The sequence below is a fragment of the Triticum urartu genome, chromosome 7 (assembly GCF_003073215.2).
Source record: "Triticum urartu cultivar G1812 chromosome 7, Tu2.1, whole genome shotgun sequence".
Classification (NCBI taxonomy): domain Eukaryota; kingdom Viridiplantae; phylum Streptophyta; class Magnoliopsida; order Poales; family Poaceae; genus Triticum; species Triticum urartu.
This window is the reverse complement of record NC_053028.1, coordinates 40,795,675-40,809,759: the sequence shown is the minus strand read 5'-3', so window position 1 is coordinate 40,809,759 and position 14,085 is coordinate 40,795,675. Positions and strand designations below refer to the sequence as shown.

At 39.2% G+C, this 14,085-nt stretch overlaps 2 pseudogenes; both read left to right on the top strand.

The window, feature by feature from the left end:
• Positions 1 to 275: 275 nt before the first annotated feature.
• Positions 276 to 3,556, top strand: LOC125525880 (annotated as a pseudogene).
• Positions 3,557 to 11,862: 8,306 nt separating this feature from the next.
• On the top strand, positions 11,863 to 13,846 carry LOC125518766 (annotated as a pseudogene).
• Positions 13,847 to 14,085: the final 239 nt, after the last annotated feature.

The following is a 14,085-nucleotide window of genomic DNA, read 5'->3' as shown; positions in this document are numbered from 1 at the left end:
TATTGTCTGTGAGAGGTGCAGTTTGCTAACATGTGCAAAACAATGTCAATGCCTCACATAGAGACAACTAGACCAATAACTATAAAAGAAAGAGAAAAGCAAGTGAAAGAAGCCATCTTAGGAAGAAAGAAACAAGCCACTAAAAGTAATATGAGTAACGGTTGATATTAGTATATATAAATAGCTATAGGTGTTACCCAAACACATATCAACAAGGACAACTTTAATACAATAGTGTCACTAAATTGATTGCACACCTATATTCAAGTCTTTCCATGGAGAAGGTCCAAGTTTTCATCGTCGGAGCGGGTCCTTCTGGGCTTGCCACAGCAGCATGCCTAAGCAAACTCTCTATACCATATATCATCCACTACTAGGAAAAGGGCTATAGATGGAAATGACACTAATGGCGCACCAGACATGTGGTGCGCCATTAGTATATACTAATGGCGCACCATGTGTTGGTGCGCCATTATTGTCCAAATACTAATGGCGCACCACATCCACGGTGCGCCATTAGTAACAAATTATTTTTTCATTTTTTTTCAAAACTAGTAATGGCGCACTAGTGGATAGTGCGCCATTACTAGTTAAACTAGTAATGGCGCACCACATCCACGGTGCGCCACTAGTAAATTATTTTCAATTTCAGTTTAAAAAAAAATTAAAGAAAATGATGGAAATGTCAAAAAAATAAAAGAAAATAAGTTTCCCATGTGTCTAGTTGTTGGGAAAATTTACAAATATGAATTTTGACTTTATTTGCAAAATCTCTCTGAAATTTGTAAAATGGGCATAACTTTTGCATACGAATTCGTATTAAAAAGTTTTCTATATGAAAAATCATCTACTCGAAAAGTTACATCTGACGTTAAACATTTTCAAAATCCCCAAAAACCTAACAGAAAAAAAATTACGGGGCTTTTAAGATCCGGAGGCAAAAAAATTCAAAAAATTTCAAACTTACTAGCGGCGCACCGTATGCTAGGTGCGCCACTAGTAACAGAAAAAAAATTGGTTTTGAAATTTTTTTTTGAATTATTTTTCAAAATATGATACGTAATATGATCGGGAAGTTTGAAATATTTTTTTCAAAATTTCATCATACTCATGAACATGAACAAAGTCCTAGACATCAGCAAGGTTTAATAGGATTGATATGATAGATATATCAACAAGTGCCTGTGAAGTGAGGTGGTGCTGGGGTTGAATAGAACTATGAAGTTAAGCGTGCTTGGGCTGGATTAGTGTGAGGATGGGTGACCTTCCGGAAAGTTTGATCACAGAGTGCGATTTGACCTGAGATTAAGCCATAGTGACCCGAGATTAAGAAATAAATAAAAAAGTTTGTATTTTCTTTAAAAAAATTGAAAAAAAATTATTACTAATGGCACACTTCTATGTGGTGCGCCATTACTAAGTCAGATAGTAATGGCGCACCTCTAGGCATACTAATGGCGCACTACTGGTGCGCTGCGCACCAGTGTTGCGTCATTAGTAAAAAATACTAGTGGCGTGATACTAATGGCGCACCAGTAGTGCGCCATTAGTAGGCAAAACTGGTGCGCCATTAGTAGGCCTTTTCCTAGTAGTGATCGCTGAGCGTGAAGATTGTATTATGTCGTTATGGCAGAAATACACATATGATCGCCTCAAGCTCCACATCGCCAAAGAGTTTTGTGAGCCACATGGCATACCCAACTGATTGGCAGACCTACCTTCCCAAAGATCAATTTTTAAGGTATATGGAGGATTATGTCAAGCACTTCAATATATCCCCAAAGCTTAACACTTTAGTTAAGTCATGCATGTATGACGAGGTGAGGAAATGTTGGGTTGTCATGACACATAACAAGGTGGATGGCCCAACTATGTATGCATCCAAGTTCTTGGTTGTAGCAACAGATGAAAATAGTATGGGATATGTTCCAGAGATCGTTGGCCTACAAAGCTTTCCTGGTGAAACAATCCACTCATCAAGTTACAAGTCCGGAAATGATTATGTTGGGAAAAGCGTGCTTGTTGTTGGATGTGGGAACTCTGGCTTTGAGATTGCCCATGATCTTGCAGTGCATGGAGCTAACACTTCCATCATAATCCGTAGTCTGGTACGTAGATTTCACGATCCCACTTCTATTGTTTTCTTAGTTTCTCAGAAAAATCATGGTTGAAGTTGTACTAACAAGTACTTACATGGGTAATTGTGAAGTTGCATGTTATGACAAAGGAGTTGATCCACCTGGGCATGGTACTCTCAACGTGGCACCTTCCACTGAAGCTTGTAGATCTTATTCTTATTATCCTCGCATATATCTTATTAGGTGATTTATCAAAGTATGGAATTGTGAGGCCTAATATTGGTCCACTCACCCTAAAAGCAAAAACTGGCCGGTCTGCTGTCATAGACACTGGCACCACTAAGCTAATAAAAAAGGTGATATCAAGGTGAGAGGAAAATCATGCTTATAAGTATAAATATATACATACTATATGGGGAATCTAACAGACTAATTTAAAAATATTTTGTGTGGCAGGTATTCGGTCCAATATCATGCATTCGAGGAAATCTCATAGAGTTTGCAGATGGGAATGAGAGGTACGATGACGCTATTGTGTTTGCCACAGGTTACAAAAGCACCGCTAATATGTGGCTCAAGGTATATAGACATTCATTTCAATTTATCTCAAAGAACACCATTATTATTATTATTATTTATATATAACATCATAGTAATATGAATAACGTATGATGGTAAATAAGTCAAATAAAATTTCTAGCTTAAAAGGACAATCAGTTTCAACTTATAGTCATACTAGTACGCAGGTATGTGCACAACACGTCAAATCTCAATTCACGGATACAAAGCTTGCTTGCTTCAAGCACTGCACCTTGGCATGGAAAGCTTCATCGAGTCAATTGTTGTAGCCGTTCGGTTTTGGATGTAAAGCTTTACATGCTTAGAATTAGTATCTTATACTACAACTAGCTTAAATAAACTTCACCAGAACTTTCAATTCTCGTTGACACGATTAGTATGCACACTACAAATTCTCACGATCCAGCTACCAATACGTGTGCCATGACCAGCATGCATATATTTATTATAGCTGACAAGTGAACTTTATCTACACTAAAAATATAGCGATGGTTCTAGAAATCAGTAGTATCTTCGCTATATTGTATCCCGTACTGTAGCTTCAAATCCCAACATTTTGAGCCTTACCATGGACTTTATGAATGACACACTGCTTTTTGGTGTTGAGATTCAAAAACTTAAAACTCATACACTATATATAGTAGTATAGAAATTTTCTCCAAACATTGTATCATATTTTTTGAAATATTCTTATAAAAATATTTTAATAAATGCAGAACGACATGAGTATGCTAAATAGTGATGGCATACCCAAAAAAGACTTCCCCAACCACTGGAAAGGTGCAAATGGACTCTACAATGTCGGATTTGCAAGGAGGGGATTGGCTGGTATTGCACATGATGCCAATATTGTTGCAAGTGACATCCATATCAATATAGAAATGACATATTTTAATTAGACTCTCCTAGTACTTCATCACATTTTCTAGATCATTCATCCTAAAAAATGATCTCCGAAAATGTCATAGCTTGGTTTGCTGTTAAGTGTTTATTTTTGTGAAGTTGATTTTACTGAAAGGGATGCAATAATGTATTGTACTTGAAGTATTGTATTTTACTTTTATTATGCCAACTTTTTGTGTGGGGGTTCTATCATGTTGACATGTGTTCAATAATTCAAATGTCTTCAGATATTTGTTTTGTGTTGAAATATATACAAATCTTTATAATGTTGTTTGAGCAACCTTATTAACCTCTACAGGAACTAGTACCAACCGCATGTAACGAGAAACAACAAACTCATGAGTCATAAGAGTGGATTTATTTAGAGATAAACTATTTTGTTGTATTTGCCACAAAAATTCTCTTCAAAATACCCAAGGAGAAGTAAGAAGAAACCAATCACCATATTGTTTGGTACTTTCTCTATGATAACATGAGGTCGTCTTGAGAGGCATGTTACTTTTCCGTAGAACATGAACTACATGGCCGGTTTCAAAAGAAATCTGGGATGGCCGGTTTCAAAAGAATATATCTGAGGCTGCTATAGTGAAGGACCTCATTGAGAATCCCGCGGAAGGCATTTTCCTAGGCGAGATTGATTTCAGATTTTTTTGCCTAGATGAGCTCAATATAGTGCCATTGTGGGTGCCAGCTATAGATTCATAATTTACACTGATCATGTATTAATGGCTATATGTGGTAGTACGAGGTAATCTGGGTGATATAAGGAACACACCCATGATACCAAATGAGATTTAAAATACGCGGGAGTCATGTACCAGTGTTTAGGCCCATAATGCGGGTAGTAACCATAGTCTCTTACCCACACATATACATCATCATGTCCTGTATTTGTATTGTACAAATTTGATATTCATTTGAATGTAGGTATTTTTTTGCTAGAAGTGCCATATGGGCATGAACATACCTTACGAACCTATGCGTGTATAGGATCTCTCGGCCTGGCACATAGTCATAGTAAGGTATGTACTTGGAGGAGTTAATGGTGTACAATACTTCATATTCCTATCGTATTCATACCTAGAAGATACACCTAGTTTGGTAGCGAGATCAGATAGTATGGTATGGTATTTTATTGTATTTAAGATTGTAAACTTATCGATGAAGAATGCACCTCTATATAAAAGGGTAATCGGTATTGAATCCTATGCCATTGCAACACAATCACAAGATCATCAACGATGTATCTCTAGAGCCCGAAAGTGAGATATGCTTTCTCCAATAAAAAGTGACAACAAAATGTATCAGGTTTGTGCAGACAAGTATAATGAATCATTCCATTCTATAAATTCTTATTAACTAAACTATTGTATTTATATTAGCAACAAAAAAGGGTAGGTGTCGTGTGGATTATATGTAACATGCTCATTTTTAACTTAGTGAAAACCTGGATTTGGCATGAACTCAAGGTGCCGCTCATAGTAAATCATCCACCACCTCAACACCTGCGTCTAACCAACCCAATGACTCTCGTCCCTCCTCTCATGATTCCACCAAATCATAACTAGCTGATATTTAGCATCTTCTTGTCACTAGTGGTTTCTAATCTGCATGTGAATCCATGGAGACAATGTCACACCGCCTTGACTTCCCTCCTGTTAGGGTATCTCCAACCCCAAACAGACAAGCCCATTTATCCGCGTACCTAACGCTAGCCCCGTTCCCAAATTCGCCTACTTTTTCCGCTAAGCCTCGAATTTCATCAATTTCCAACAACCAAAAGCAAATCGATGATACATATAGCACTTCCAAATGATGGGAGGACGAATTGTGCATGAAAAACCATTCAACATGTTAGCAAATCAAGGAAAGTTCATACCCCGACATTCTAAGGCCTTCTTGTTGGTGCGGCACTTTTGGCGGTTGCATGCTCTGCGGGTTCGGCCCGGTTGCGGCGGCAGTCGTTGGCTGTAGCGGTAACTCGAAGGTGTCCAACATGGACTATTCTGTGGGTCTAGGAAGATCTGTTGTAGCGGCGGCGGGGCATGAGGTGGGTGTGATGGCAACATCGGGGTCTAGGAGCAGGAAAAGAGAGTGGAGGGGTGGAGTGTGGGACAGGGAGGGGTCCGAAATTTTTTGTGTGTGGAACCGGGCTGTCAGATCCAATGTGCCAGACTTGAAGAATCTAAGAGGCGACGGAGTGGGATGCGTCTATATACCCTTTGGAACATCTAGAAAGATTGGAACCGTCGCATCTTCTGTGGCACGTGCATGAACCACACCAAGGTGGCGGCCCTGACTTTTGAGGATATCAACGAGAGGGCAGCTTTTCCTAAGCCACAAGCCAGCAAGGGTATTGATTAATTTGAATGAGTGTGTGTCAGGGGTTTTCGCCAAGTTCCCTCCAAAAACATGTCACCCCTGTAAATAAACCGTCTATTTCTTATTCTATACAAAAAGGCAGTGCTCCTGTTGGTTCAGGAAAGGAATATGAGCAGAATGGAAGAGCCATTTGGATGCGTTTAGACCGATGTTTTTTTAACCATAAACTGTAGAAAAAATGTTCTATTATGTATTATATAAATAAATAAGTGTACACAATATTTACAATAATAGTGGCAGGAGAAGTACAATAGTGACATAAGTCACCAAAGGCCTAAAAAGCTTAAAACATGTTTAGACCGATCTTCGTTCCTGTGATGGAAGGCCAATCACTTAACTAGCCATCCAAAGTGTAGGTAGGTTCCCTCCTCGTCTATCCTATCTCTTGAAAGTAAAATCCACCCTTTATAGAAAAAACCCTACTACACACAAACACGCGTGCGCAGCCGCACACACACAAACACAAGCACGACTCACCTAGTTACTGTTATATACACATTTTGTGGGTAACCATACACGTGTCTTGATAGTAAATAGTAATAGTTGACATCTTAAAACTAACCAATGAATAGTGTGGCTATGACCTAGCCAGCCGCCGCCACTAAAAAAAGCCAGCGTTCTCTACCTCCCTCCGGCGCCGGCGCCGGTCCGTCCCGTCTCCGATGGCCTTAGGGCCATGGAGGCGGAGTGGATCTCGGCCCCTGCAGGTGGGAGGGCTCCGTTTTTAGATCTTTTTTCAAGCTTTGTTAGGGTTTGTGTTCTACTCAGGAAGGCGAGACGACGGCGGCTCCCTGAAGATAGAATAAAGGTCTTCCTGCCTAGCCCCCATTCTGGTGATGCATCTAGCGTCATCGGTGGGCATGTGGAGGTGTGTCTCCGGCAGATATGTCTTTGGTGGATTTGCTCGGATCTGTTCATCTTTCGTCTTTGTTCGTATGTTTTCAGGTTGGATCCTTTTGATCTACACTCTTCATCCGCGGCGGTTGCTGTTCTGGTACATTGGTTTTCTGGGACCTTAGCACGACGACTTCCCAATTGTCTACTACAACAAGGTTTGCCCGGCTCTGGCGAGGGAGGGGCGATGACAGCGGTGCGCCTTCGGCTCGCTTCAGTGCTTGTAGTATCGCTAGGTGGTCTACGGATCTGTATGTAATTTTTATTATTTATAGTGTTCGTTGTACTACCATGATTGAAGATGAATAGATTGGAAGTTTTTCTCGCAAAAAAGGACACCTTAAAACTAGCATACCAACAAGTATTTGCACACTATAGGCTGCGTAAACACCCGTCCATGTACTCATTAGATAGTCCGTATTTACAGGTTCAACTTCATACTTTACATCTTGCTATTTCAGTTTCATACTTTACATCTTGCTACTTCAGTTTCATACTCTACAACCTGGTTTCAGTTTCTTAATTGTACTTCATAAGTTGATAAAGGAATTAATACATGCGTGCAAATAGCAACAAAAAAAGCTAAAATTGTTTATACATGGAAGCCCAAAAGTTTAGTTTACGTTAACTTGCAAGAAAGACAATCTCTTCGTAAAGTGATCACTTTTTAGAAAAATGTATTGAGCAACATACAACAAAAGTGCCATTTTAATTATATAGTAGCATGTACGCATGCCAATAAAGTCAAGAGTTTTATATTTGAAATAACAACATAGGCACATCTAGTGCATGAATTGATTTATAAAAACAATATATATCATCCCATTTTGTGAAATTCCAGTTCTTTTGTTTACTCATGATTCAATGCTTTCTATTCTTCACATTAAATACTTGACAATTAATTAGAAAAACATGGAAAATATTGTTCGATATCATGTATCAACAGTTCAACACTACTCATTAATTCATGGAATAACTTTAAGGCGGTGGTTAATTATCTTATTAACATAAAAAAATCTTTGTTTGAAAGCACTTACTAATCGGATGTTTGAACGTATGCTTATATTAACAACAATGTATATTTATCAATTTTAGGGAACTATACCACTATCCATGAGAGGCGCAGTTTGCTCACATGTGTAGAACAATGCCAATGCCTCACATAGTGACAACTAGACAAATAACGGTAAAAGAAAGAGACAAGCCAGTGAAAGAAGCAAGAAACAAGAGTCATCTAAGGAAGAATGAAATAAACCACTAAAAGTAATATATACTAACGACTGATATTTGTATATATAAATAGCTATAGGTGTTTTTTTTTGACCACGAAGACTGCAGGGCTTACACCCCACAACATTTTATTAAAAATAAAGCAAACACATACAGGGTTTCCTCAAGGTGAGGAATGAAAAAAAATAACAAAGAAAAATAAAGAGGAAGAAAAACTATACAGGGTAGGGGAGCACTATACCTATAAATTACAAATAAACAAAGGAGACAAACAGGAACTCTCCTCAAGGAGGAAGAAAATCAATCCACTTAAGAAGGGCGTCTCTAAATTTCCGTTTTATTCGGTGGGAGAGCAGAGTGATATCATGAATGAAGCTATTCCTCCATGCCCTGAAAGAGGGTTGAATGTTCCTGAAAGTTCTATCATTCCTAATCTTCCAAATATTCCACCAGGCCAAGAAAACCACCTCCCCAAAAAAAGGTTTGTTGAAATCCTTCCTTGCATGATGAGCAATATCCACCATATCGTTACCATTTTTCCATTCAATTTGTAGGTAGTTCCAGACTCGAGCACTAAAATTGCACTGGAAGAACAGGTGATTTCTGTCCTCCAGAGCTCCAGTCAGACAAAGAACACATTCAGGCCCTTCATTAATTCTCCAATGTCTCCTCTGAATCATGTCCTTGGTGTTTGATGACAAGCCAAGCAAACATCTTGATCGACATAGTGCAGCAACTTTTCCATATCCATCCCAGGATGGGGTTTGAGACCATTGGCTGATAGACAAAATCATAGAACTTTTTTGCTGTATACTCTGATTTCTTGCCATGCCTCCATCCCCAGTGGTCATTAGATTGACTATCCAAATGGAAAGACCCCATTAATGAGGAGAGCTGTTGCATTTCTTGGAAGGCTTGTTCAGTCATAGGCAAGTAGAAAAGCTCCTGAAAAGAACTAGCCTGAAAAACTTCCTTGACTGAGAGGTTTTTGTGGAGACAAAAAGAAAATAGCCTAGGAAATCGCTCTTGCAGAGGAACCGAACTGTTCCCAATTTTCCAGTAGTCTGACCAGAACTGCACTGTATCTCCACTATGAACATCAACCGACGTAACGGCTCTGAAATTATCCATCAACTTGCATACATCTTTCCACCAAAAGGAGCCACAGAGAACAGTATCATGTGGAATCCTTTCAAAGTAGTAAGAATCCCAAACTAATTGCACCCAGGGCACATCCATCTTATTATAAAATTTGCTGAGGTGTTTCAATAAGAGAGCACCATTCTGCAGTCCAAGGTTTAAAATCCCAAGCCCCCCCTTTGACTTAGGTCTACAAACAAGTTGCCAAGCCGCCAGTGAATGACCCTTTTCCTGACCATATTTCCTCCATAAACACTGCCTTTGGATTCTTTCCAATTGTTTTAAAATACCCTGAGGAATGGACAAGCTACAAAGGAAAAAGATAGGCAAGGAAGAGATCACAGAATTGACTAATTGCAGTCTGCTCCCTTGTGGCAAGAACCATGAACTTGCTGTCAATCTTCTCTCCATACAATCCACAAGAGGAAGGAGGTCAACTATTTTAGGCCTGGTGGTCCCCACTGGCAGCCCCAGATATGTAAAAGGCATAGTGCCTAATTTGCAATCAAAAAAGGCAGCCAGGTCAGAAGCATCCTGCTCATCTACATTGATAGGATACATGGAGGATTTATGGAAATTGATCTGCAGTCCAGTGGCCTGTGAGAAGGAATGCAAAACTGATTTTAGAGCCCTTAATTGACTTAGATCAGCATTTAGGAATAGCAGTGTGTCATCTGCATATTGGACCACTGGGAAATCTGGATCATGGGTAAGCAGGGGCCTGCTTATTAAACCTTGTTGGAGAAGATTGTTCACTAAAGTCTGTAAAAGATCAGCCGCAATAACAAATAGTAAGGGAGAAATTGGGTCCCCTTGCTTGACTCCACATTTGCATTTGAAATGATTACCAGGGACTCCATTCAGTAGTACAGAAGAAGTGCCAGAAGACAGCAACTGCTTAATCCAAACAATCCACCTTTCATCAAAACCTTTTGCAATTAAGATCTTTATGATTGCCTCATGATGGATAGAGTCAAAAGCCTTTTCAAAGTTCAACTTAAGCAAAAGGATGGGCCTTTTAGACTGATTGCACTGATGGATATACTCAAATGTCCAAGCAAGACAATCCTGGATTGTTCTTGATTTGATGAAACCATATTGGTTTTTATGCACACATTTGGTGATCTCCAGTTGGAATCTGTTAGCAGCAAGCTTTGTAAGAAACTTTAGGCCAACAGAGGTTAGAGAGATTGGTCGAAAATCTCCCACACCCTTAGGTGTCTGCTTCTTTGGGACCAGGGTAATGAATGCATCATTCAAATTTTCTAATTGCACTGTTCCAGCATGAAACTCCGTAACCAGCTGTATAAAATCAGCAGAAATTATATGCCAACACTTTTTCAAAAAGAGCCCGTTAAAGCCATCAGGTCCAGGGGCCTTATCAATAGGCAAGTCCTTGATAACCTGCTCAATTTCTTTTAATTCAAAAGCTTTTGTGAGCACCTCCAAACCCTGGACCCTGGGTATTAGAGACAATATGGTTGCATCCAAATAAATTGACTTAACTGTCCCCATTCTGCTTTTGAAGGTTGTTAGGAATTCTCTGGCCATTTCCTCATGGTTAGATGTTACTGTTCCATCTGACAGCAACAAGCTTGCCACAGAGTTTTTTCTAAATCTTTCAGTTGCCATGGCCTGAAAGAATTTGGAGTTTTCCTCTCCCACTTTGATATACCTAATTGTACATCTTTTCCTCCAGTACAAGTATTGCATGTGAAGCAGGTGTTCATGGTGCATTTTAATTATTTTCCTGAAATTAAACTCAGGCCTGGATAAAGATCTCTTATCTTCAAGATTGTCCAACCAAAGAATTACCCAGTTACACTTCTCAATCAACCTTTTGATGTGTGATAAACCTTTCTGCCATTTCTTGAGAGCAAACCTCAAAGCTTTCAGTTTGTCCACAATTATTGCCGAAATATGGGTCTTACGACTGGGGCGAGCCCACACCTCCTGCACACATTCCATAAAGCCTGCCTGATGAATCCAAAAGTTTTCAAACCTGAAGATATGTGCTTTGGGAATTGCTGTACTGATGGCCACCAGACAAGGAACATGATCAGACGCAGTGTTTGCCAAAGGGGTCAGTTGGGTCATGGGATATATGTTAATCCAACTTGTAGAAGTAAAAACCCAGTCCAACTGTTCCAGGAGTGGCCTGTCTTGCATGTTAGACCATGTGAATTTACGTCCTTTTAGAGGAAGTTCTAACAATCCCAAATGGCCAATTATTTCATTGAAAATGAACATATCATTAATATCACCCCCGGGGAGATTTCTATTATCAATGGAACGGATGAAGTTGAAGTCCCCCATTAACATCCACATCTCATTCGGATCAATGTCCAAATTGTAAATCCAGGAGACAAACTCATCTCGCAACTCACCCTGGCATGGACCATACACATTAACCAGAAACCATTGTTCATTATTATGGACCGAGGTAAAATGCATAACAATAGCGTATGGTTTAACTGTGAGAAGGGTGCCACGGAACATATCAGATCACCATGCTGTTAAGAGGCCCCCAGATGCTCCGCTAGAGGGAAACTCAACAAATTATAGCTATAGGTGTTACCCGAACATGTACCAACAAGGACAACTTCAACACAATAGTGTCACTAAATTGATTGCACACCTATATTCAAGTCTTTCCATGGAGAAGGTACAAGTTTTCATCGTCGGAGCAGGTCCATCTAGGCTTGCCACGACAGCATGCCTAAGCAAACTCTCTATACCATATACCATCGCTGAGCGTGAAGATTGTATTGTGTCATTGTGGCACAAACACAGATATGATTGCCTCTAGCTCCACATCCCCAAAGAGTTTTGTGAGCTACCCCACATGGCATACCCAAATGATTTGCCTACCTACCTTCCCAGAGATCAGTTTTAAAGGTATATGGAGGATTATGTCAAGCACTTAAATATATCCCCAAAGTTTAACACATCAGCTGAGTCATGCATGTATGGTGAGGTGAGGAAATGTTGGGTTGTGATGACGCATAACAAATTGGATGGCCCAATTATGTATGCATCCAAGTTCTTAGTTTTAGCAACAAGTGAAAATGTTGTGGGATATGTTCCAGAGATCGTTGGCCTACAAAGCTTTCCTAGTGAAACAATCCACTCATCAAGTTACAAGTCCGGAAATGATTATGTTGGGAAAAGCATGCTTATTGTTGGATGTGGGAACTCTGGCTTGGAGATTGCCCATGATCTTGTAGTGCACGGAGCTAACACTTCCATCATTATCGGTAGTCCGTTACGTACATACATTTAACGATCCCACTTCTACTATTTTCTTTGTTTTTCTAAGAAAAATCTTGGTTGACATTCCATTAAAGATGTTCTTACATTGGTAATTGTGAAGTTGCATGTTATGACAAAGGAGTTGATCCACGTGGGCATGGTACTCTCAACGTGGCACCTTCCACTGAAGCTTGTAGACTTTATTCTTATGATCCTCGCATATGTATTATTTGGTGATTTATCAAAGTAAGGAATTGTGAGGCCTAATATTAGCCCACTCACGCGAAAAGCAAAAAACTGGTCGGTCTGCTGTCATAGACACCGACACCACTGAGCTAATAAAAAATGGTGATATCAAGGTGAGAGCAAAATCATGCCTATAAATATAAATATATACATACCATATGGCGAATGTGATAGACTGATTTAAAAATATTTTTTATGGTAGGTATTCGGTCCAATATCTTGCATTCAAGGAAATCTCGTAGAGTTTGCGGATGGGAATGAGAGATACTATTACGCCATTGTGTTTGCCACAGGTTACAAAAGCACCGCTAATATGTGGCTCAAGGTATATAGACATTTATTATTATTTATATATAACATCATAGTAATATGAATATCATATGATTGTAAAAGTCAACCAAATTCCTTGCATAAAGGAACAATCGGTTTCAACTTATAGTTAAACTAGTACACGGGTATGTGCACAACACGTGCACATTTTGGTTCATGGATACAAAGCTTGCTTGCTTCAAGCACTGCACCTTGGCATGTAAAGCTTCATCCAGTCCATTGTTGTAGCCGTTCAGTTTTGTATGTAAAGCTTTAGATTCTTAGAATTAGTATCTTACACTACAACCAGCTTAAAGAAACTCCACCAGAACTTCCAACTCTGTCTACCAGTGTGTGTGCCATGACCAGCTACATGCATGAATGGATTACAACTGACGAGTGAACTTTACCTACATTGTCATATATTGATGGTTCTAGAAATCAGTAGTACCTTTGCTGGAATTGTAGCCCGTACGGTAGCTGCAAATCCCATCATTTTGAGCCATACCATGGACTCCGTCAATGCTTTTTTGTGGTGAGATTCAAAAGTTTTAAACTTGTACACTATATATAGTAGTATAGAAATTTTCTCCAAACATTGTATAACATTTTTAAAAATAATCTTATAAAATATTTTTATAAATGTAGAACGACATGAGTATGCTAAGCATAGTGATGGCATACCCAGAAATGACTTCCCCAACCATTGGAAAGGTGCAAATGGACTCTATTGCATCGGATTTGGAAGGAGGGGATTGGCCGGTATTGCACATGATGCCAATATCGTTGCAAGTGACATCCATGCCAACATGGAAATGGCATATTTTAATTAGGCTCTCCTAGTACTTCATCACATTTTCTAGATCATTCATCTTGAAAAATGATCTTTGAAAATGTCATAGCTTGGTTTGTTGTTAAGTGTTTATTTGGGTGAAGTTGATTTTATTGAAAGGGATGCAGTAATGTATTATGCTTGAAGTATTGTATTGTACTTTTATTATGCCAACTTCTTGTGTGGGGCTGCTATCATGTTGACATGTGTTCACTAATTCAAATGTCTTCAGGGATTTGT